Below are 26,458 nucleotides of genomic sequence, written 5' to 3'. Positions count from 1 at the left end.
TTTGCAAAAATCAAAAATCAAAAGTAGATGCGCGTATGTGCGGAGGCGAATCCCCCAACAAAATAACACGTTTGTACGGTCCGTGAAGTGAACAGAATGCGTGGCACTTCAAAATACACAGTACTACACTAGTCTGTTTCCTCCCCTTAGCACGCACGTTCATAGTTGATTCTACATGTACTTATGTATCCCCAAATATGGCGTACTCAATGTCTACGTGCAGCACGTGTCACGTAAGTTACACACTGAGGGCCTTTCCTCTGATTTCACGTGTCCACGCTTTTCTCATTTTTTACCCTCAAGGCCCTGTAAGGAACTCACAGTGGCAAAAGCAAAAGACAGATACAAGTGATCAGAGTTCAAGGGTGTTTATTAAACTGCATGCAGGTTGGAAAAACACCTAATCTAAACCGAAACCTAAGATGGGAGCAAGTGTCATCCATCAAATGAAAATGAGGCAGTCCTAAAGGCAAGGGCCTATACTAAAAAACCTATTGCCAAACCTTACAACTAATACAAAAAGATTGTGGGATCGTTTTCAAGAAAAGAAACAAGTGTTTCCCAAGTAATATGTCAGGATGCAGTAGCTTGTGTCTTCCTTCCCCACGTTTTGAACACAGAGTAAGGTGGGACCTTGCAGCACAGCACATGCTCAAGCTTCCCCAAAACAAGACGACAGTTCAGCTTCGACTATAAGGTTCTTCGATGGCCAAGTCTCCTTTACCAAAAGTCTCTTGCCTTTGAGGGCCTGTTGTTTACGACAAACAAGTCCAAAGTTCCTTTTTCACGTATTCTCTGTAGGGGATGGATGCACCCCTGGGTCCCCCTCTTCCGGGCACTGACCCTTCAGAAATTGTATCTAAAAAAAAAAACAATTCCTTCCTTCTCTCAATGGACTTTGGGTGATGGCTTCAGCTCTGGATCGGCCTCGTTGGAGCTTGGAACCTTCAAAAATAGTTCCTATCTGTGTCAAGGCCTTCAGTGGTTTTGCCTCCTGCTTCCGAGGGCCTGATAGCTTCCGAAGTATCAAAGCAAAAAGTTCTTTCAAAAGGCTTTCTTCCCTGTATTTGGGTGATAGATCTCCACCCCTGAGTCCCCCTCTTTGTCAGCATCCCTCATTTGGTTTCTTTTTTTTTTATTTTTTTTTTATTTTATTGGTTTTTAGATCAAACCTTTAAAATATTACAACAAACACATAAGAAAAACATTTAGCACAACATTTAAACAAAATCATGATTCCAACATTATCCTACTTCCTTCCAGTGACCTCTTATACCAGCATACTCAGATAACACCTAAGGTCACTGAGTCAAACATGGCTTTACCTAGCCTCTTTATCTCCCAGCCTATCAAGAGCATTTAGTCTCTCTTCAATTACTGCCAAGAAGGAAGTCAGGGGCAATATTAATTTCATATCCAAACCATTACACATAATCTGCCATGATTCCTCCGCACATATGGACTGATGGACATTATACCACTGGCTCATATGAATTGATCTTATGTCTTTTAGTGCTGGACAGAAAAGCACAAGATGCTTAAGTGACTCCAGCTCTTTTTCGCAAAGGCGACAGGTGGAACTAGCTCCTACATTACAAGGCCAATGACTGGTCCTCTCCTTTGTTTTGAAGGCCTTTAACCGGAATAACATAAACAGTCTTCTTGCTTTCGAGTTTAGAGAGCAATTCAAATACTTTTGAGGCACGTTGAAGGCTCTTGCTTCGACCGGAGAGTCTTTCATGGCGCTAGCCGACTTTCGCTCACTACATGTGGAAATCCAGTCGGCACGCCAGAGCTTCTCCTTTGCTGCCGTTGGATTTGCTAGAAGAATTTCGATACTGATGTTATATAGTGCCACAGATCTTCACAACGTTTCACCCACTGAGATAGAATGTCACACCCTTTTGCTGAAGCCTGGTGTAATATCTTGAATTGCAAGATTCCTTCCTCTATTCTGGATTTCCGAAATAAGGTTAGCTGATTCCAGCTGACTCGAGCATGCAATGATATTAACGCAAGTTCGTATCTTATTCAAGCAGTCGATACCCCAATCGGTAAACTTAACGCTTTCATCCAGAACATGTGCTCCAAGGATGCCCAATGCTTTGACGAACATCCAAACGCATTTTCCGCACTGTAAATCAGGATAGGTACTGCTTTCTGTTCATAAAAGTTACGCAGGGGGTACATCGAAAAACGCCCAAACTTTCTGTGTATCACTAGACCCTGACAAGCTAGCTGGCCACTTTTCCTCTTGGATTCTACTACCCAGGACTCATCACAGATACTAGAATTCAGTAACATACCTAGGTACTTCACTTTTTTTGAAACCTTTAGCTGTATTTGATCTAGTTTCCACACGTACTTTGTCGCATTTGCAGTTTGAGTCGTTCTTGAGTTCCCAAACACCATTATTTCCGTCTTTGCTGCGTTGATCTTGAGGTTGTTCAAACTTACATAACTTTGTACTGTGTCTAGTTTCCGTTGAAGGCCAATCAGGGTTACGTCTAAGATTACTAAATCGTCGGCATACAGCAGCCAACTTATCCGTGAAGAATTGCGCTTAGGTGGGAACGCTCTCACGGAATGGATAGCCTCGCCGATATCAGAAATGAAGAGACTAAAAATTGCTGCTGCCAACGGACATCCCTGTTTGACACCCTTAAGTGTCTTGATTTGTGCCGACAAGGAGCCTGATTGATCTAGGCGAATTGTAATGTAGGTATCTGTATGAAGCTCTTTAATCGCCGCTAAGAGACCCACTGGACAACCCCACTCCTCCATTTTCTGCCACAGCTTCTCGCGATCAATCATGTCGAAGGCGCTAGAGAAATCAACGAAAGCTAGGTACACCTTCGTGTTTGATCGGAGGGCTTCCATCTTTAGGACCAGCAGGTTCAATGAGCATCCGACCAATTTTACGAATCCCGCTTGTCTTTCGTCAACTCTCTTTACTGTTATAGCCCAATTGAGCAATTTGGTTTTCAGCAACGATGCATAAATCTTGCCCAAGACATCCAGCAGCGCCACAGGTCGATAGTTTTTTGGTGATAATCTATCTCCTTTTTTGAATATGGGGACTATAATCCCAGTTTTCCATGAACTTGGCACTTGTTTTTGTGTATTAATTCTTCCAAATAGGTCGAAACAAAAATCAGTCCAGAGATCAGGGCACTGTTTAATCATGAAATTCGATAGGCCATCAGGGCCTGGTGCTCTGGAATTTTTAGCTCTCATGATTACCTCTCGGATCTCATCCTTCGCAAAGTATAAATCCCATGGTACTGAGTTAGGTCTTAAAGTAGTAGGAACTAAATGTTTGTGGTATAAAGCAGAAAAATGCTGCACCCACTCAGATTCAGATATCAGACTTACTTGCAAAGCCTCTTGCGGTCTTTCCATTTGATTAATAGTTCGCCAGAACTCTCTACTGTTCTTAGTGATTAGGATCTTCAACATTGCCTCTGCGTCTTGCTGAAGCAATATACATTTGTGACTTTTTATCCAATTTTTGTAGGATTGTTTGGTTATCCGATTTTTTGCTATTATTTCATGGACTGGCCCTTGCTTGTTTTTCCGAATTTCAGCCCTCATCAGTCTTTTCGGCTGCATCACCAACAGGTCGAAGCGATGTTTCTTCTGGAAAGACCAGTTTTTCATCCCGATGTTTTTAGCTTTGAATTGAGACAGAATGGACGCATATTCAATCTCCTCGGGAGTTGATCTAAATTGAGCGCATATGTTGGCCACGTCACTTTCATCCAGTCTCACCCGGAGTGGATTTGATTCCACCAGAATTTGTGATCTCCATTTTTGGTTTTGTTCCTCTTTTGAGTCTCGGAATGTTAATTCCAACAAATCATGGTCACTGTTGCTCATAGTACGGATTTTCAAGGATTTTGCCCGCGCCTGCATGATATCTGAAGCAAAAATATAGTCAATGGTTGAAAATTGACATTCACGCCGCCACGTAGGCTGAGCTGGAATGTCTCCTTGTGTACATCCGTTTAGCATTGATAGACCTCTTACATTCAGTTCTTCTACCCAGGTATTCGCGAGTTGTCTCTTCAATGCATTTTGCGGCTTGCAAATATCAACATTTAAATCACCACAAACTAACAAGCAACCCCCTTTGTTTGACTCCAGTAAATTGTCGATTATTAATGTCACCTGGTCGATGAACGAGTATGTTCCAGTCCGGTAATGGTTCCAGTATAGATAAATTATGTGGATCGCCTCCCCCACTTGTCGTATAGCGTTGCTTTTGCCAATCTCACAAACTTGAATGAAAGGCGTAACATTAGCGGAATTTAATAACCGGTAACCTGAAGATCGTTTGATCATCGTTAAGAGACCAGATATAGGGCGTCCCTTTTCTGCCTTGATAGCGGGGTTCAGTGCACACTCAAATTCAGAGGACACTGGCATTTCACACAACCACGTTTCTTGCAGGCAAATCAATTGTAAATCATGCAGCCAATCATTTTTTAGCAGATGTATGAACCCTCGCGTGTTCCATGAGGCAAAAGAACATAAGTGCACCGCGCTGGCCTTTAGGCAGTAGCTGTGAGTATTAACGTTCAACGCCGAGGCCAACCACTTCCAGTCCTGCGTCGTATCTCTGTCCGATGGGCTATTTACCATTATCGGAGTAGTCATGTCTGCAGAGCCACCGTTGTTTATGGTGATTTTAATTTTCGCCATTGGACTTGTTCTCGCAATCTCATCTTTTTTGCCTGCGCTTACACTTCTTCGCGCAGAAATTGATGACCCCTCTTTAGGCGCCAGCTCATTCACGACAAGTTGCTCCTGCTGGATTCATTCTCTGGATTCAGCTCTATTTAAGCTTTCTTTGTCCCCTGAATTACCTTTTTGTGTTACCTGAGCTTGGGCGGTTCCGTCTTTCATCACTACTTTTTTGCACCTTACAGGCTCCAATAATTTATAAGTGTCGAAACCTAGAGACAGTAGCTCCTCATCTGATTCCAAAATTACATTTGCGATTATATTGGAATTTATATGTAGGATCACCTTATCCGTGCGTTGCTCCTCCGGAAATTCGATAATACGCAGATCTTTAGAGCACAGGGATCGTAGCCTAGGCACGTGGTGAAGCAGCCTTAGCACATTTGATCAATTCAAAATTAATTTTTCACCACATTCCAACCTCTCCAGCATCAATTTAATTGCAGGGCTTAACCCTACCGGTTGGGCTGAATCGTGTCCGTTCCTGTCCTTAAGTTTGATCTCCTTCACCTCAGGCTGATGGTACTCGGTTTTCCGTGATCTGGGTAAATCATCAACCACCATTGACGCGGCCAGTTCACTTATTCCTTTTACGGCGTTTATCCTTATCAAAGGAGGTACACTTGTGCCACCAACGTTTTGACTCATTGATGCCGCGCTTCTCGCCAGCCGCTCACGTTTTTCTTGTAAGGTGACACACTCCGGGCTCTTGGGCCCTTGCTCCCCCTCTACAGCCTCTCCTACGGGTAAAGCTATCACACATACCCTATCACGGGACTCCGATGTTATGATCTTTGGTGGAGCTTGTTGCTTTCCCGGCAACTGGTCGTGAGAATTAGCAATGCCTACTACTGGCATCCTGAACTCACAATTCCTTCCTAAGTTTGAAGGCAACGTGACTGCTTTCTGATCACGCGGCACGACAAGAGGTATTACCACAGGGGCCTCTTGAATCGGATCCTCGTAAACTGATAATTCCAGTAGCTCCTGATCATCCAGCTCGGTTTCGTCTTGTAGAGCATCAGATCGTGGCGTGATAATTCCTGTCAAATCGACCTCAACTTGTTTATTCACCTTAATTGTGTCTGCTAATTTTAGACTAGATGTGATCGCTTTGTCGACCAGTTGGAACATGTTGATGTTGCGAAGAAATTTTCGGGCTCCCTTTTGTTTCGACTTCTTCCGAGCAGGCATGTTCTTTTCCTTTTTCGCTTGAGAGGGATTTTTTTTTCTTACTTCCCCAGTGATTTTATTTTGGGCTTCTACCAATATACCTCCAGAAATGGGGAATAGGCCTGCAGGCTTTGTCGTGTCAACAGCCGCTTCATTCAGGCATGAAACATCAGCCACCGCCTGCTGTATAAACAGCAAGCCAGATGCTTGCTGACCGTCATGCAAGGCGGGGTTTGATGCATTTTTAGTTTGCATAAACGCTGAATGGAACAAGCATTCCAGTGAGCATAGCTGGTCTTTGCCTTTTTCAGAGTCTTCACTGATGTTCTTCGAATTTTCTTCACTAGGTACCTCGTGAAAAGCGGCATCGTTAGTTGAACCTTTTGGCAAGCCAATTAATTCCATGTGCCGGCTTGTCGGGTTAAAGTTGGTTTGAGGGGACTGATCTTTCCTATGGGATAATGGAGTTTGCTGACCGATATGCTCTGTGGACGTTGCAATAGTGAATGGAAGTGGGAGAAGAGTCGACTGCTCATTCATATCCACGTGAGCCATGTTACTTGTTCTGCCCATCTCCTCTCCTTTTAGGTGGGTGTTTGGTTTGTGGAAGAGCGCCAACGCTTCTTTTGCAACTTCCGCAAACAGTTTTTTATCGATCATGTCATTCCGTTTGGCTTCATTAGCTGCTTCCATTCCTACCAGTATCTTTTGGTTTATCTCCTCTTGTTTTGACTCCTGGCCTCTGTGCATTAACTCTAGGTGAACGAGTTTTGAATTCACGAGAGCCAGCAGTGTTGTAACATCCTTCACATTTTCGTTTAATGTTTCATACAATTTAGTAAAAGGTGTCAGGGAGATTGCCATCGCGGATGTCAGGGCCATTAGTAGGTCATTCGATGGTACATGTACACACGGGGCTCTAGATTCGCCACCAGAAATGTGCTGCGCATCGCGTGCAGATCGTGAGAGCAGAACGCGTTCTCTTATTTTTGGGAGTGGACACGTCACAAACGATGAATCTCTTGACATAGGCTCGTCTGGTTTATCGCTATTTGAGTTTAGACTTAACTGTGGTTGATGTATATGATGTTGTCTCTCAACCTCATGACCTTCCGTAGATTGACAGGGCAATCTTTTCTGGGAGTGTACCACCTTTTCCTCTGATGATTGTGCTGACTCCTCAGAGGATCCAATTCTTAAGTTTTTATAATGACCAGATCCCCATATAACTCTATTGACATTCGTCATGGTTCTACATTGTCTTCTCTGGGAAAATGTTTGTGTCTCATTTGGATCTGGGGTAGCCACGACCGTCAAATTGCATGAACGTGATTTATTTAAATGGATCAGATTTTGCAAAACCGCAGAAACCACCTCCAACGAGTTCCTTCTATCGTTACATTTTACATTATCACTTACCGCACCTAGGTTACATTCACTTTGTGGTAATGTGTTTGGTGCTAGTATTGGCAAATAGGGATCCATTGTATCTAAGGGGGTAACATGAACAGTTTGTGATGTTGATGGAGCATTCATGACCACGCCTTGATCAGCTTGTGGCGTGCCATGCGAGTGCAAGTGCTTGGTTACGTCATTCTGTCTCCCAGACTTCGTACATGCTTTCGTTCCTTTCATCACTTTAGTCGTGCCAACTTTCCGTGAGTCAAGAAAGACCGCGGATGGAGGATCTACCGCGTCAGCAAGGTCGGTCAGTCTGCTATCCAGACATGCCTCTTCCAAGTCCAGCTGACGCTGCCGAGCCTCCGCGTCTGTGCCGTCATCACTCGCGACTGCATCAGTCACAATGCCGCCACGCCCACCTGCGTCATCACTCGTGGCCGGAGTCGGCGCTACCGCAGAAGACGCCCGGTCCACCATGGCACCCTCCCGCGGCGAACCCGCGGAGCCCGCGCTCCCCCCACCAACTCCAGGCAGCGACCGCGGGTCCGCCACGGTAGCCGAAGGAGCAAGCGCATCACCCAGTATGTTATCCATCAACTCATTACCCGTCGTGTGATCAACGATACCCACCCGAGTCATGAACTCAGCGGGTTGGGTAAGATTAGGAGGCGGGGGCGTAGATACGGAAGCGGAGAAAGTAGATGAGTGTAGAAGCTCATTGGCTACTAATGTCTCGCCCGGGGAGTCTTCAAAAACCTCTTCAACGAGCATAGCTGTCATATCCTCGCGAGTTTCTAATAATGAGCCACATGAATAGTATTGGCTCACCTGTTGTTGGCGGGCCCGCTTGACAGGGTGGTCCTCAGCGTTTGACTTGGGCTCTCGTCCTCGAGGCTGGTATAACTGGATCCATCAGGCCGAATCACAGTGACCTGGCGCCCTGCGCCACTCGCCAAACAGCAAACAGTATAGTCCACAGCCCTTTGGTCCTCAGGGCTTAGCGCCGCAAGGGCACTGGAGGCGGCCTTATGTACCAGGTGACCTAGGTCAGATGACCTGACTCCTGGGTCAGTTGTTAAAGGTACAAGCACACGCACCTCTGTACTCAGAACTCCTCCCCACAGCAAACAGTATAGTCCACAGCCCTTTGGTCCTCAGGGCTTAGCATTTGGTTTCACTCTTGCCAACTTCACATTTACTTTTGCTCTCAATGTTTGTGGGATTCACTTCCCTTGCTTTCTCTACAGTTCTTAGGTCAAAGCTTTCGACTGTATGTGGATTTTGCTTGACCTCCTGTATGACCACTTTGGCCTAACTTGACAGCTCTCCTATGGCCTTTTGGTATCTGTCGTTCACTCAAATGGGGATCGACCAGAGTCTTTCGAGTTAGCACCCACGTGGTGCCGGTTCCCTCTGCAGCTGGTCTCCCCAGTAACACTTTTAATAGTTATTTAAATGTGGTTCAAGTTGCCACTTTGCGACATTCATTCACCACAGCCCCGCTCTCCCCTTGACCCACAGGCTGTGATGAACCACTTCACTTTCCTCGTAACTAGAGTCAAGGTTGGTACCACAGGAGCAGGTGTTTCCCTCGCTCTTGCTTGACACGTGTTGACAGGCTCTGTGTACCGTTAACATCTGTTGCAGCACACTTGGGCTATTGTCCTCAGTGTTACGATTACCTCTGCAGTGGTTTAGCGGGACTACGTCAAAAATGACATGGTTGTTTCTATCCTTGTCAGCCCATCGATATACGCTGCCATTCTCCTCCTCTTGAACTGCCAGGCATGGATAGCTGTCTAGTCATGCGGTCTGCCTTGCTTGTACTGCGCTCTCTTGCTCCACCTTTTATCCCTGTGGGGAAAATGAAGGGTCATCAGGTGTGTGTGTGATTTAAGTCAGTTGCCTAACTTTGCCTGACCCTTGAGTTGGGACATGTCAGGTAAACTGGATGCATATTAATCTGTTGTTTTTCATGGGGTAAAACAGTGTTCATGTCGGAAAGGGGAGGGGTTGGAGTGTCAGAGTGTCCTATAGGATAGGATGGGGAAACAGTGCTATATGGAGTTACCATCCTTGCCTTAGAGGGGTTTTTGGTGATCTTGGGGAGGGCAGGTTTTGGAGGGATTTGAAATGAGTAGGAGGGCTTGTGAGGCAAACAGAGTGACCAGAATTATTTATATGAAGAAAACAGGGGGAATTGTAGGAAAGGTAGTGTTTTGTCTCAGCAGATGGGGAGTGCGGGAAATAGTGACTAGTGGGGTATAGAAAAGAATGACCTGGAGTATGTGGGTAAGACACGTGAAAACAGGGGATTTGGGAGAGAGAGGATTTGGATGTAACAGGCTGTTGGATCCTGGGGGATTGGCTCAGTACAGAGGGATCACTGGATCTGGGCACGAGAGATTTAATGAGAGGAAGCAGGGCAGTTGTATTATAGCCCATAAAGGTCTCAAGGACATCGATCACCTCTTCTTCATCAGCATAGTACAGTGTCTCACCTGGAGAATTTCCCTGAGCATAACCCCGGGTTCCCTTACCCAGGTGACCCTCTCTCACTTGTTCACCCTTAGAGTTGGGATAAAAGAGGGCCTGTTTTTCCATGGCCACCTGAATAAGGGGTTCCCGGGATCTACTTGGGAGAACACCCTCAGGTTTCTCACAGTCCCTTCACTCTGTACATGGCTTCCATCATTGCGAGACATGGAAGACCGACATTACTGCCTCTGTTCCATATGATCTGCCTCCACCTGCCCTGCGCTGCCTACAACTTTGCCATCTGCTGCTGCCTGTACAGTGTGTGTGTCTGCTGCCCACCTGAACTGCGTTTGGAGTGCCTGCTGTCCATCCATTGCTGTGCGACTGTCTCCATCGCAGCTGCTTCGCTGGACTCCCACTGTGCCATTCCACCACCACTGCTCCACAACCCAGCTCCAAGGTCCACCTTGCCCACCCAAACCTGCCTCAGGGGTTGCCATATCAGCACCATCATCCTCAGACCAGAGCGACAACCCCATGGCAGTGAGGCAGAGGGCTGTCAACTTCAGCGCCAGGAAAGTTGACATCCTGGTGGCAAAGGTCCTGGAGCATTATGATGCCGTCTTCAACCCTGTGATGCAACGCCGCAGGGAAGGACGTCAGAAGATCTGGGACGGGATCACAGATGCCATCAACGTGGAGGGGGTGGCAGTCCACACCTTCATGACCGCGCATAAGCGCTGGGAGGATCTTAAATCCAGGAGCCACAGCAAGGCCATGCGATACATCCAGGCCGGTGCTACGATGATGGGGCACAGTGCATTCATGTGCCAGATGTTGGGGACCAACGTGCAGGTCCTGGAGAGGTTTTACCCAGTGCTGCACACCCAGGTCTGCGAATAACACCAATCCCTGGAGTTGACAGGTGAGCAGCTTTGTGGTGCACTGCTCTTAGGTGCTTGTGTGTTGTACATGTACCAGCATGTTGGCAGTGACTCCCTTAGGCTTGCAGCAAGTATACATATCTCTGCATGCATGCCCCAGCCTTTGCTCTCCATGTGTGCATTGAGACATCTTTGGATTTAAAATGTCCTCTTACTTGCATTGTGTGTTGATGTGCTGTCATGCAGAACGTGCACATGCAATGTTACTTGTGGCTGAGACATTCCAGGATGGCAAGTGTGCCAGTTGAGGTAGTGTCGCCCACATCATGTGCATGAATGATGATCCTGTGTATGTGTCCCGAATGGAAATGTATGAATGTGCATCACCCACGCCTGGATACAACACATGCATTTGGATGCCTGGCTTTGTCATGTTGAGGCATTTCAGTTCACAGCACTCTGATGTGATTGACCATGGCACTGCTTGGGTCCTCTGTGTTGAAGTGTGTGCATGACATGTGTATGTGCTTGTTGCTATGGCATGCTCACATGTGCATGTGCAATTGATGCATGTGTGTATGGCATATGCCAGGTTGTGACAGTGGCATGTAGTTTGTTGTGACTGTGTGGAGTGATGGCCAGGTAGGTGTCTGCATGGATGTGGATTGCATGTCCATGTTTGTGGGTGTGGAGGTTTATGGTTGTTCCCTTGACAAGTTAGGATCCTGTGAATGTTGGTGATGTCATGCTGGCTTTGGTGCAGCACACGGATTTTGCTGTTCTGTGTCTCCTTTTCCACAGTTGCATCTGATGAAGAGGGTGGAAGAAGTGTGGTGGATGCAGCGATGCCTCCACCAGGCAGAGGCACAGGCCACAGCCACACCCCGGGACAACGTATCTTCCAGGAGCAAGGTGGCTGGGGCCGCAAAGCGACATCGGGCATGGCAGCTGTGGGTAAGTCCAAGAAGGTAAAGGTGAGAGTGGACTCCTCAGCAGTGTTGGCAACATGTAATATGGTATTATATGATATGGCATTTGTAACGCGCCTATACACAAGTGTTTCAAGGTGCAACAAGGCAAGTAAGGGGGAACAGACGGAGGACAGAGACAACGATCTTACTAGGCCAAGTGACATTGAGATCGTGCAGGTGAGGTGGAAGGGAAATGTGACAGGGTAAAGGGGAAGGAGCAGTGCTGTACATGGGATCAAAACAATAACAACAAGTGTGGGTAGCAGGTGGCAGGTGCAAGGGTAAGTGCAGACAGCAGGTGTCCGAAAGTGCCGGTAGGGGGACCATACGGTTACAGATACAGACCCAAGTGCAAGGGTTGTCGGGAGGCAGTGCAGGTGTGGCACTGGCCGAGTAGGGACCTGGGCCTGAAATCAGAGGGTAGCCAGGTGACAAAATCAGCAGGGGAGAAGAAGAGAGAAGGCAGAATCCAAGAGTAAGCTCTTGAGGTGCTTCCGGAAACAGAGATGGTTCTCCTCGAGTTTCAGAGAGGCAGGGAGGCTGTCCCAGAGGGAGGCCCAGCCAAAAAAAAGAGATCTACCACCAACTTGTTGCTTAGGGAAGTGACTGACCCTGAGAGAGTTGAAGGTGGAGGAGCGAAGAGCTCAAGTAGGAAGGTATTTACGAAGAGACAGTTGGAAGTATTGATGACCCATGCCCCAGAAGGCCTTGTTGACAATGCAGAAGGTGATGCCACACAGGGGCCATCCATGGTGGAATATGCCCTAGAGTCATCCAGGTTGACGGAGGGGGAGGTGGAAGAGGTGGCTGTTGTAGCCCAGCCCATGGGGTCAGGTGGGTGTGTTGAGGTAGGCATGCTTCGTGCAGTCCTGTCCCAGGGGAATGAGGCTATGCAGGCCACCGTGGAGGTGCCTGTGCAGAATCCGATCCCTGGGGCATTGAATGCAGCAGTATGCTCCTTCCAGGATGCCTCCACCCAGTTGACCAGGCGTACAGGTGTCATTCGTGATGAAGGCAGCCTACTCATAGTCTGCTTGTCCATCATCACAGTGAGCTATACCGCCTCATGTCCTAACTTGCAACATGCCTGTTCCGTTGTGTACTCCATGGGATGTTCACTGCTGTGACCACCTCCTCGTGTACCTCCTCTGTGCACCAGTCGTCCTCCAGGGTGCCTTCCTGCCCAGATACCAGCAGGGACCCCTGTTCATCAGTCCCACCCACAACGCCCCGTCTGGTGGAGCTCACATCTCTGCCCACATTGGGAGTCGAAGGCGCAGCAGCTGAGGTGGCCACCTTGCCTACCCAGGCACCAACAGGGGCACAGGCAATGAAGGGACAGCAGGCACCTATGAGCAGTGCAGGTGCCGTACACCCCCGGGGATTGTCTTCAGCTCGGAGGGCATGCATGCGTAGCAGGCACCGGGCACTGGACCAGCAGGTGGCAATGAGAGGAGGCTATTTATTGCAGAGCAGACCACCCAAAGTACGCATGTTGGAAGTGTGAGGTAGGAGGCACATGTGGCCATGAGGTACAGAATGTCTTCTCTGTTGCAGTGTTATGAAGGGCAGATCATGGCAGAGAGGTCGCGGGCATAGCAAGCAGGTGTATTGATGGCCAAGGCTGGGATTGCGCTGCATCGGGCAAGTAGGTGGGTTGCCATCCTGGAGGCCCCTTGCAGGGAAGTACAAGTGATAGAGACACAGATGCTGGACGACCTGCGACCCCCCAGGCAACAACGGAGGCCCACCTGAGGGGGGAGGTGGTGTGGGACCCAGCTCTAGGGGAAAGGCCTATTGAAATTGTAGAGGAGGACTAGCCCGCTGCCTTTGTAAATAGTTATTTAGGTGTAGGTTTCCTTTTTTATTTATAATTTTCCTCGGACCTGGCAGACCTTGCTTCCCAGTTTTTCATGTAGTTAGTTGGGTATAGGGCTTTTATTTCTTTTCTAATTTTCTCCTGGACTGCTTTGACCTTCATTCCCTGTTTTAACTTTAAATATTTATATTCAATACATATTTAATTTTGTTACATTCCACTCTTCATGCAGTTCATTTGTGTGTCGGTTACTTTGATAGTTCACTTTTCTGCAAGTGCATCTTTCCATTGCAAGCCATATGTCTCTTGGTGTGCATGCATGTTTGTTGCTGTTGCTGTGATTGTTGCGGCTGGAAGGATGCACATGTGCCTGACGGGTGGGGAAGGGTCCATCAGATGGCTGGGTCTGCACTGTATGTTTTAATTTGCTTTTAGCTGAGCAGCATCACTGTGTGTTTGCCATCAGTGTGGTTGGGGTGCAGGGAGGTGGCCTCACTGTGGAAGTGTTCCATTGTCCCGTTAATGGCACTTTTATTTGTCATTGCTGTGTTAAACCCATGCCATTCAAACATGTCCACCAGCAGGTGGAGTCACAAACTGCCTTCTCTCATGTGTTGCTTCTCCTCGGACAGTGTAATGCAGTAGTGAGCCATGATTGCTCTTTCTGAGTGGCAGCACAATTCTCCATTCTCTGTGACTCATGCACTCTCTCACTGTCCTCCCGTCACCCATGCATGGCCCTGTCATCTTATTGTTACCTGACAGGTAATTTGCCAACTCTTGCACCAAGGTCACTGATGCTCAGGCGGTGACGCACCTGGCCATTGTTTGTGTATATTTCATATTTATTTTTAGGTTTACTTCTGTCGTGGCACACATTCAGTTAGGGTGCTTTGATGCCTTGGCAATGTGTCATGGCCAACATACACATGAGTCTTAAAAGGTGTGTCAGCAGATGCTCCACTCCGGGATGAATCTCTGGTGCTTCCTGTTTATTGTGTTTGCGGTGGACATATTGGTTTTCCACTTCATGGTGCTGACAGACTACGATGGTTCATGTAAGCTGCAGACATGAATTGCACTGGTATTGTGGGAAACTGTGAGGGGGCTGTCTGGGGGGTATCCAGTCTGGCGGGGTCTGCCTGGGGATGGTGTCCAGGCTGGATGGGGCTGCCTGGGGTTTGTCCAGTCTGGAGGGGGCTGCCTAGTGGGGGTGTCACAGGTGAGAGGGGTTGGGGAGGTCCATCTGGAGGTGGCTGCCTGGGGGTGGTGTCAAGACTGGAGGGGGCTGCCTGGGGTGGTGTTCAGTCTGGAGGGGGCTGCCTGGTGGGGGTGTCACAGGTGAGAGGGGCTGGGGGTGGTGTCTAGTCTGGAGGGCGCTGCCTGGGGGGGTGTCACAGGTGAGGGGGGGCTGAGGGGTGGTGTCCAGTATGGAGGGGGCTGTCTGGGGGGTGCCACAGGTGAGGGGGGCTCGGGGTGGTGTCCAATCTGGAGGGGCTGCCTGGGGTGTTGGCCAGACTGGAGGTGGTTGCCTGGGGGGTATGGTGGTGTCCAGACTGGAGGGGGCAGGAGGTGTCCAGATTGGAAGGGGCTGCTGGGAGGTGTCACAGGTGAGGGGGCCTAGGTGTGGTGCCCTGCCCGGAGGGGACTGGCTAGGGGGTTTGTTCAGACTGGAGGGGGCTGCCTGGCGGGTGTCACAGGTGAGGGGGATGGGGAGATCAAGCTGTTCTCTCTAGAAGGTTGATATATCTCTGTACATCAGTGCTTAATCCATGTGATAACTGCAGATTTTCTGTGATTTTTGGTGCAGATCTGGAGGTTTTTTATAAATTGTTTTCTTATGTCCTGAAGACAACTACAGCATAGATCAACACAAGTTGAAACTAGACAGGAGAACCCGGTGCTATTAGTACCTCCTGAATGAGCTCCTTTCAGAAGGCAACTAGCATTGATTCTGTTGCCTCTTCTAGTAGCCGTTTTTGATCTAATTTATTATTCATGATTAATTGACCTTTCAGGGCATTGATTTATTCCATCTTAGTTTTGTTCATGGATCTGGTGATAGGACACAAATGGTATTTTCTTGTTTAGTAATGGTACCTATTTTCACCATTGACAGTGGCACTGAGTTAATTTATAGGTGCATTGACTGTTTTTAATTTGCATGATATGTTTTGTTAGAATTCAATAAAAATATGTTTTCATGTTCGAGACAGACACGTGATTCTTGTCAAAAGAGCAAACACATAATACATATTCTGATAGGTATGTTATAGATAGCATAATTAATTTATATTTTCCTTAGTGTGTTCTTCTTCATATAAATTATCTTTTTTTCAGTGATGTAATCATATGTGGTTTCTTTCATCCCCATCCAATGTATTTCTATATCCACCACATGTACTTCCATATGTTCCTGGTGGTCTCTTCTCTCATTGGCCAACGAGTTGCAGTTGCAGTTTATTCTCACAGCTGTAAGTGTCTAGACCAAATTGATAAATTCATGGGGCACCTCTTTAGCATATTCTCATTTGCATGCCGTACATGCCTTCAGGCTTTAAAATATGCACATTTTTAAACTATGGATTCTACTTCTTTAAGGTTTCTTTCATAAAGTTGATCTTTCTTGTGGAAAGGATATTACCACTAACATCAGGTTGAGGGGATGATTGGTGCTTTACTTTGCTCCCCCACACATCTACATTTTAGATTGTGAGAAGAAAGACCTGTGCTTTGCCTCAAACCCTTCCTTTTTGTTCCTCACAATATCATAAGTCAACAAAAATCTTCCTCCTCACATGTTTCCCATGCCAACCACTCAGGTCTACATATTTTATGATCAGAGAGCTGTGAAGATCTGTCTCCTGTTGCAGAAGTCAGACTCTTGATTTTTCAATTCTGGTTGAAGAATATTTAGACTTCTTCCATGAAGGTAATGTGGAAGAGTATGAAAATGTCACTTTGTATGACCGGCAGGTTTAGCAGTAACTGTTAAAACAAGCAGACTCCACTAAGTGAATTCCTACTTCCTGGACAGACCAAGGGGATTCACTTTCTTCAAATCTGCCAAAATACTACTTCTGCACCCAGTCTGCTTTTTTTAAAAATGGTAGGTTTCATGGTTTTGAAGCTTTTTGTTTTTGGATATTTTGACCATCTCTCTTTTTAAATGCTCTTACATTCCCCTATTTGCTTCACAGTTATACATTGTTCAATTAAAAAACGCTCTTTTTTTGTGAGCATTTCACATTTGGCCCTGGCCCTATGTTTTCATGTGTGAAGATCAGGTTCTAAGCTGATTGATTTCTCATGCATCCTCATAGAGTAAGGACAGGGCCGAGAAGGAGGGACAGGTGACAATGCTAGGAATGCTTATTGGTAAACTTATTTACACATAGTAATTTAATTCCTTGACACAGTCCTTCTTCCACTCATCCTCCTAGTGGACACTTCAGAGTTTAAATTGATCTTAAAATTCATCTGCATGTACTCTGCTTCATGCCTACCTCAAATCCATACCAATACTAGGAGGATGGAGCCATGGAAGGGGAGGACCAGGAGGAATATTAACAGTAAATAATCTGAGAATTTTCAGTTGGTCTTTTCCTGTTTACTTGGCAGCTAAACTTATCAACTTTCCTAATTTAATTTGTTTCAATAAAAGTACGTGAGCTGTTTAGTCACTGGCCTCATTACGACCTTGGCGGTAAGTGAAAAACGATGCCGGTAAAGGATTACCGGCATCGCTTACTGCTAGGTCCTATTACGACCCGAGATAGCGTTATCAGCGGCACCGTAATCAACGGTGACGCTAACAGCGCCAAGGGCGCAGGCACGCGACCTCCCATGCCGTAAATACCGGCATGGCGCAAAGTGGGGATAATCATGAGCCAAGCGGACATGCTCTTAACGCCCTTGAGAAGGCCCTAAAGTACCTCACCGACATGGTGCTAATACCGCCAACACGGATCAACCATAAACGGCCATGTGCAGTGTACCTAAGTGACACAGGTGCACACAATCAGCACAGGTGGAGGCAATACAGACAGGCCAAGTACAAAAGGAGCACACCCCACCCCTTCCCACACCCAGTCACACTCCACAATGATTCCAGTATGACTAGCGACGTTGGGGCTGGAGGACCTGATTGCAATGGAAGTGCTACAACAACAACAACAACAACTACTACTACATCAGGCAGCACAGAGGAGATGCAGGAGGAGAAGGAGGGCAAGGCAGGGCCAGCAAGCCCCACCAGCACATCCAGTGCCACCACGCCGGCAGCCCCCAATCCCACGCATCAGAGCCAGTCCATTCAACCTCACTGCTGAGCAGATCCACACCCTGTACCGTTTGGACCGGGACACCATCACCACCATCATTGACATGATACACAACAACATCATCAGCATGTTTGAAACACCCACCGCCATGCCACAGAGATGCATACTTTACCTGTCTGACATGGGGGGGGAGAGATGCATACTTTACCTGGCTGTGAGTACCAGAGGTAATGGAGCAAGCTCATAACCTAAAGCAGGCCAGACTTCAGCTGACACCTGACCATATAATGCTAGATGTGATCAGCCCTACCATGTGAATGAAGCTGTGTTCCAACCATTCCACAACCATCTGCATGTGCACTGTACTAAATCAGACCACACCCACCCCAACGCAATGTAGCTAGCTGCAATGACTTCAGGCAATACACAGCACCAAACACCATCAACTGAAAGGCCAGTCCCCCATAACTGCGCACAAAGGAGTCACATGGCGGTCATGAACACCAATACACCACTACACTGACACAGAGGCCCAACTGAATTGCATAACAACATTTTTAGTGCTCAGTGAGATCATCATGAGGCTGACAGCAATGGTGCCATGATGAAAGCATTAATATCACTGGACATCTGCCAGATCACCAAAAGAACCGATATGGACTAACACAGTGGATGGGCACTCACAAGGTACTGGACCTCCCTGCGTACACTAGTTGATGGCATGCAAAATTGTCCATAAGGGGAATACACATAAAGCGGTCACATCGTGTGACTCCATTCGTGCATGGAAATGGGGTTCAAGCTAAAAGATGAATGCATGCCATGGTGTCACGTAATGATTTGCAATCTGATGTCCTGACTGACACATACATTGTTTCCCACATACAGGTGATGCAGGCTATCCCTTGAGGAGGTGGCTCCTTACCCCAGTCTGGAACCACAGAACCGGCACGAGGAGGACTTCAATCGTGCACATGCACGAACCCGTGTGGTGATTGAGCAGACATTTGGCCTCTTTGAGGCACGGTTTCGCTGCCTCAGCAGGTCTGGTGGGGCACTCCTGTACCGCCATGAGAAGGTGCCAAAGATTGTCATGGCATGTGTAATGCTACACAATATGTGCATCAGAGGGAATGTGCCCCTGCCCCCTGACGCTGAACTGCAACCACCTGACGAAGAGGATGATGAGGGTGGGTATGGGGCAGCACCTCATGGAGGAAGCAATGCACAGAATCGACGTGCCATGCAACAGACTCTCATTAACCAATGCTTCTAGCACACATGGATGGGGGTGTCACATGGAGATGGCACTTGGGGCACTGTGTGTGTCTGGGACATGCACACTGCAGACTGTTCACCAATAAAGCACACGTACGCAATGAGCAATGTCTACACATGTGATTTGTGCATAACCAAAAAGTGTATTGAAATAGTGATTTGAATGAACACGCCCACTCCCCCCTCCCCCTCAACTCCCCAACACACCCACTCCCCCCTCCCCCTCAACTCCCCAACACACCCACTTCCCCCCTCAACTCCCCAACACACCCACTCCCCCCTCCCTCTTAACTCCCCTTAACATGTTGTGGATGTCAGTGTTCAAGTGCATCATGTGTGATCGTTCCACAGGGCGTCCTCTATTGGCACCCCCCTCTCCCGGCACCCGGTGCACCCCTGTCTGTACGCAACAGGTTCCTGCCCGATCTACGGACGGGGCTGGTTCTTGTAGAACTTGCAGCCGAGGAGGTACTGGCCTGCTCACATGTACGCATGTCCCTCATCGTTTGCACAAGCTCCGAAAGTATGTGCCGCACAGCGGCCAGTTCTGCACAAATATCCTTGGAGCTGGACTCTATGGCAGCCTTCACAGTTTCTACACATTGTTGCATTTCCGCCCTTGCACTTCCACATTCTGCCACATGCTGTGTCAAGAGGGTGGACAGTTGTTGTTGGTGCGTGATGATTTCTTCCATCGACTCCTCTTCTTTTTGGACTATGGATAATGCTAGTGGCGTGTCCATTGTGCTGCTCCCCTCCTGCACATCTGCCACTGGGCATGGAGTGGCCGGCCAAGAGTCATCAGGGGATTGCTCCTGTATGCCATCATCATGCTGGCTGCATGGGGACAGGTAGGGGGAATGAAGGGGGGCAGTGGGGGGACCCACAACAACATCATCATCCCCTACATCATTGTCCGAGGTTGCTGCGGTGGCAGCAGTCTCGCCAATCGTGCTGCTTCCTGCAGACCCAGTGCCTTCAGTGGACACCACTTGGTGGATGTTTGTTGCAGGTGGTACCGTGGTGCTTAACTTGGTGCACATCTGTGCCCTGGCCTGTGTTGTGCTGGTAGATTTCGGCTGCTGTGGGGGTTTGCTTTTTGCAGCAGAGTTGGAGGGTCGGTGTGTTGGGACTTCGGGCCTGGCCTTCTTGGCAGGTGTGGTGGCAGTGTCATCATCGGCACTGTCCGAATGAGAGCCTGTGGTGGAGCAAAGGAGGGAAAGGGTTAGTGATGGGTCTGCGGACATTGAGCAGGCATTGCGATAGCTGCATTCATTTTGATTACTAGATGGTGCACATTGGAGTCAGTGACATACAGGTTGTCTCCCTCTTATCTGGTAGAAGCATGGAGGCATGTGGGTGCCTACAGAAAGGGTGTGCATACTGCATGTGTAGAAGGCGGAGATCAACACTGCCTGAAGGCAGTCTTCTGCTAATGTTTTGTGTTAACCCAGTTAGGCATCATTCCCAAAAATCTGGACTTCAGTGAGTTTGGCAAGGCTGGATTCAAGGCACCTACCTGCGTTACCTGATGTCGGGGCTCCTCTCTACATTTCTCCGACCCCCTCGATGCTCTCTGTGCCTATGGTTGTGGCACATATCTCCTCCCACGGCTGCATTTTGATCAGTGACTCAGCTCCTCCACTAGTTGCCATGCCCAGGTTTCTATTTGCAGACAGCATACTCCTTACGCGGAGCCGTAGATCGTCCCACCTTTTTCTGCACTGTCTTGCATTGCGGGGTGTTGTGCCAACTGCACTGACCCTCTGTGCTACCATGTCCCATATGGCCTTCTTTCGTGTTATCGCCGGTCTGGTCATCTCGGTCGAGAAAACTACATCGGCATGTTCTTGTAGTGTTTCTGCCAACATATTCAACTCCTCCCTGGAAAAGCGCTCCTGCCGCAGCCGATCTCCGTTTTTTTCAGAACTTTAGGCATTCTGATGATTGATAGGTGTAGGAGAAGGTTTGTGGAGGTTGGGGGGTCAGGTGTCCACTGGTTGAAGAGGATGGCAATGGATTGTGTTTTTAAAGATGGCCGCCGTGCTCTTTCCCTTTCCTGTGCGGTGACGCAACTTCCGGATCCACTTATTTGCGATCACTGCTAATTGCGGTTCCCGCTATTTACAGTCAGCGCTATTAGCGGTGGCTGTTAATATGGAAGGCTAGGGTGGCGGAGGTGCTATTTGCACAGCATACGATGCCGGTAAGTGCAATTTTTATGCCTTTAGCGGCATGGCAGTGTTTCCATTACCGGCATGGCGCAATGCTCATGCCCGAGAAGTCGTAATGTGCTGCTTTTAGCGGTATCTGGCCAGCACGGACACGGTCATTACGCCATGCTGGTAATGTCCGTTACTTACCGCCAGGGTCGTAATGAGGGCCACTGTATGATTTGAAAATAATAACACATTTGTCCCTTGTCCTATGCCGTTATAGTCTATAGTGTACATTTCCAAAATAATGACCTGAGAATGACAGCAAGAAAGTAATTCGACAAATGTTAAAGCCTCAGCATAAAAACAGGTGTGTGTATTGTACATTCTAATTCAAAGTCGTCCAAAACCCCTAATAAAATCACAGGGCTGATACATCTCCTGCACTCACATTGATGTGGCTACGTTAAACCTTTTGAAAATCTGGAAACAGTCCTATTCCATGATTTTAAACGTTGAGATTGTGTCCCATTATTTTGTTTTTATATTTGCATATGTCCCTCTATCCAGCTTTTTACACAGTGCGTTAAAAGAGAACTCCGATGTTATGTTGTATCATAAATACATTTTCACTCTTGTCGAAAATCCTTTGAGGGTAATTTATCTTTTCTTTTATAAACAGTTTTGCTTCTTAAATCCTGACCTCCAGAGGGCATCTTAGAAATTAACTTCAATATCCTTCAGTAATCAGCAGCAGTGCTTTCCTTAAGGTAACTACATATATTTCTGTGTACGTTCAAGAAACCACCAGAGCATCATGAAACTTTCTCCTGGCCATGCCGTGACTGAACTATGAACATCCCGCAGCACCTCACCACGCGGCCTGCAATCCAACACTTAATTTGCATTGTTCAAAAAATGCAATGATTTCTTTCTGTTGTTCTTGAGTATTTGCATATTTTTCCTAATTAGTTATCACTTGCAGCAGCATGCCCTACAGGAACACCCACTAGGTCTGCTACAGTGGAACAGCTGCTGGTTGTATGTCTTACTGACCCGAACTTGCTCACAGCGAATTCTGCATTTTGATTTGATGGCATATTGAATTCTAAAGTTGGCGAAGGTCACGTACCTGCTTGTTTCTTTCCTATGCAACAATAGCAAATATTGACATTGAGAGAACCTTCTAGATCGGCATGATTTTAATATGTAGAGACCTTAGCTTGTTACGGGCTGTACAACACTTGTGTTGTGAGAACATAGCCCAATGTATGTAAAATGAAAATCACTGAAAACCGAGTAGAACATTTCAATTGAATTTTTCAGGGATGCTGTTCTGTTTTTGGGAGACTTTTTCCATGATAGAGATATTTGTGACGGCCTCGGCATAATCAGATGGGCTGCCCCAAATGGCCATAAGGCACTACATGCCACTCCATTGATGTATTGTATTTATTTGATTTTTATCATAAAGTGCTTTCACATAAGCTATATACAAATAGTTTACATAAACAGGAAGATATTAATGAGAAGAAAAGCAGATAAACCACACAGGTGAATCATTTCTATAATTTAAGGTACACCAACATGTGTTGCCCTAGTGTGTTCTTGCCCTTCAAACAAACTCCCCTAGGCCCTCGTCAGGGATCAGGTGATAAGCGGAGAGAGAACTTGCCCAATCACTAGTCTACATACAGACCACCATGTCTGATGAAAGAAAAATGATGCTAAAAGGCACATGCCAAACCAGGGATCAGGCATGTGTTGTCTGCTATTCAAATGAATTATTTAGAAATTTAATTGCATTCTTTGTCTAGCAAAAGCAGTTTAAAACACAAAACAAAAGAATTGAGATTTTTTGTTTTTTTAAATTTAAAATCGTCCTCTTGTCAGGTGTTCTATGTGTGTTCTGGGTACACCGTTGGAGAGGACTCACTGCTGCGTAACTTGCTTGCAGGTTTGTAATTTTACTTTAGAGAGTAGAGTGAAACCCCACATATCTAACAGAGATTCCTTCAGGTCATTGGGTTTCTTTGTGTTGTGTCTTAAACAAGTTTGTGGTATCTCTCTTTCTTTGTTTGTAAGAGAGAAATTGTTGTGACCTTTTCTGTGGAATTATTTGCATCTCACTAGACTGAGTCGTCTAAAAGCCGACCAGTTTCAGTGGACTGGTGTAGATGTACAACTTTCTTCAGGGCTAGGAAAAGGCGCCAATCTGTGTGCCTTGTCTAATTCGATCACAGCTCTGTCTGTAGTTAATTGTTGCGGTCCCACCTATAAGGATGAAAGGAGGGGTGGGGGGAGAGATACATGTCCCAATTAAGGTATCTCTGTAGACTGCCAACCTGCTGTGGTATAAAGAATACAATGGATAAAAGCTTATCCTATCCTTGGATTTGCTAGACTGCAGCGCTGACTCATACTGAAATACATGTGACATACAATTTTGTTATTGCGGATCCGTTACGATCTCAAGTCTCTTTTTCTATCTTGTGTAATCACCCGTGGGCACATCTCTCAATCTCAACCCCTCCTGCGGGGGAGCGTGTGAGGGCGCGCGCGAGGAAGAGCTTACCTTCTGCAGCGAAGCGTGTAGTCTGCAGGGTCTGATGAGCTGCACGTTGATTCAGAACGCAGCCGCTCAGTTGTTTGTGTTTATCATGGTTGCCATGATGCACATAGCGTCACGTGGATAAACAAAGATGGTGGCCCGATTTAGTTAGAATGGTCCCCATCTTTGAGTGTCTACTGGTGTCTGTGAGTTCAAATGCAGCGTTGTTGTTATAAACTACTTGTCATCCGATACTGGATGCTGCGGGTTCCAGCATCGCTTCAACAGCCTTTTGCAGGCGATCTATGATTGCTACTACATTTGTACACAAGTTAAATTCAAATTAGACAAAATGCAATGCTAAAGCTAACACTTGTTCCAATTCACATAGGTTATGCAAACAGTGTTCCAGGGCCCATGGGTAATTGAAAAAAGTTCAAGTTAAACCAGGAGGTTGGTGTGCAGATGTCTCTGGGTCAAACTGGGCCAGGTGCCCATTGTCAGCCTCAGGATAGTGCATCATGCAGGCAGAGGGGGGATCCCTCACTTTACATCTGTCTTTGCGTTTTGCACTTCTCTTCGATTTCTTCAATGTACATTTGTGTAATAACAACATTTACGCTATTTCCATATACATATTATTACATGTATGCATTATTGCATTCTGCACATTTGTCAGGACTTAGATTACAAAACAAACTGACACATCTCTCCATCTCTGCTCATTATGATTTCAGCAGTGGTGATGTACACCACTAGATTGCGACTCATGTGGGCTGATGTCATGATCTGCAGGCCATTCATCCCACATGGTTGCCAAGGTTTGCCAACTTGTAGGTTTATTCAGACCTGTTACATCTGTCCTCAGATGGAATATCCATAGTTGTTCCCTTCTGTAAAGGAGGTTCTGAATGTTGCCTCCCCTTTTGGGTATGTGATCTTTTCGCAGGTCGCACCCTTCTCTGTATGTAGGAGATTTGTTCATAGAAGGTGTTCTCGTGTATGAAGCAATTTATAGTTAAGGCAATTTCTGCCAGTTGCATGATGAGTGAGGCAGGGGTGCGGATAGGTGGATTAGTATTTCTCAGGACTTCTTCTATCACTCTGAGTGTTGCCATTTGGGATATCTTAGTGTATAGGGATTCAATGTCTAGGGTAACCAGTAGATTCAGTGTGGAATTGAAAGGGCGGTTTTTCATAAATTCAAGTACTGCAGTTGTGTCTTTTAGGTAGGATTTCATCTTGACCACCTCTGGTTTAAGAAAAAAGTCCACAAATTGGGATAGCGGTTCAAGTATTGATCCTATGCCGGACACGATGGGTCTGCCCGGCGGTGGTGATTTCCCTTTATGCACTTTAGGCAATACATAAAACGCAGGTTTTCTAGGTGCCTTCAGGTACAGAAATTCGTACTCCTTGTTACTAATCAGTTATTCTGCAGTTGCTTCCTCCAGGATAGGAAATATCAGTTGTCTAATCCCTTCGGTAGGGTCTGTACCCAGTGGTCTGTAGCTTTGGCGATCATAGGTAGATCTAGGGCCATTTTCTTACAGTTCGTTGAGTCCATTATTACCGTAGCTCCCCCTTTATCTGCAGGTTTAATTGTGATCAATTCATTGGCTGTCAGGGATTTCAATGCCATTTTGTTTCTTTTCGAGAAGTTATTGTAACCTGGTATCTTCTCTTTTTCAAGATCCTCAAGTTTTTTTTATCAAAGCTCTCTCGAAGGTGATTGATTCTGGTGATATACCGTTCAAGGGAGGGAAGAAGGTGGATTTGCCTCTTAAGTTGGTAGCACATGTTTCCTCTATGGTGTTGGTAGAGCCAAAGAACTGTTTATTCTACTTTCTTTCATAAAGTTTCATAAAGTTGATCTTTCTTGTGGAAAGGATATTACCACTAACATCAGGTTGAGGGGATGATTGGTGCTCTACTTCACTCGCCCACATATCTACATTTTAGATTGTGAGAAGAAAGACCTGTCTTTTGCCTCAAACCCTTCCTTTTTGTTCCTCACAATATCATAAGTCAACGAAAATCTTCCTCCTCACATGTTTCCTATTCCAACCAGTCAGGTCTACATATTTTACGATCAGAGAGCTGTGAAGGTCTGTCTCATGTTGCAGAACAAAATCTAATTATTTGAGCTATTTCTATGTGTGCTTGGAACAGGTCATGATCCGCTGTGGGTACAAATGAAAGTCTGTTTTCTAGTAGCTCTTTCTTGTCTGAGTTGAGGGTATAGTGTGATAAGTTCATAACAAGAGTCTCTATGTATGAAGCTGGTTCAGGGACAGGTGGCTGGTCCTCTAGATCCCGGTCACCCTGTCACTCTGGTGCAGCTATGGTGGTGGTCCTGTCCATCCTTGTCCTCGTCCTCTGCTGCGGCTTACACAGGGTGATTGATTTTGCCAGTGCACTAGTGCCTCCCAGTTGCCTCTGCCCTTGTTTTTGGTTTTTTCCTTGTCCTCTTTGAAAAATAGGTTGTCCTGCAAAGGGTACGTTGGTTTGTATTTTGTTACTCAAAGAGCCAGTAAATTCTGATGCATTTGAGCCACTGCCCCTGGAGCTCCCGCTTGAGAAAGTCCAGTTGTTTGGTCTGGGGCGGTTGTTCTGGAACCTCTTTCCATTGTATTGGTTAAATTGCTGTCCTGGTATGAGGGAAGTATTCTTGCTCTGATCCTCATAATATGCATCAGTAATGTAGGGATAGATCTT

Source organism: Ambystoma mexicanum, chromosome 4q (genome assembly GCF_040938575.1).
Source record: "Ambystoma mexicanum isolate Mex_15411 chromosome 4q, UKY_AmexF1_1, whole genome shotgun sequence".
Taxonomy (NCBI): Eukaryota; Metazoa; Chordata; class Amphibia; order Caudata; family Ambystomatidae; genus Ambystoma; species Ambystoma mexicanum.
Note: the sequence above shows the minus strand (reverse complement) of the source record.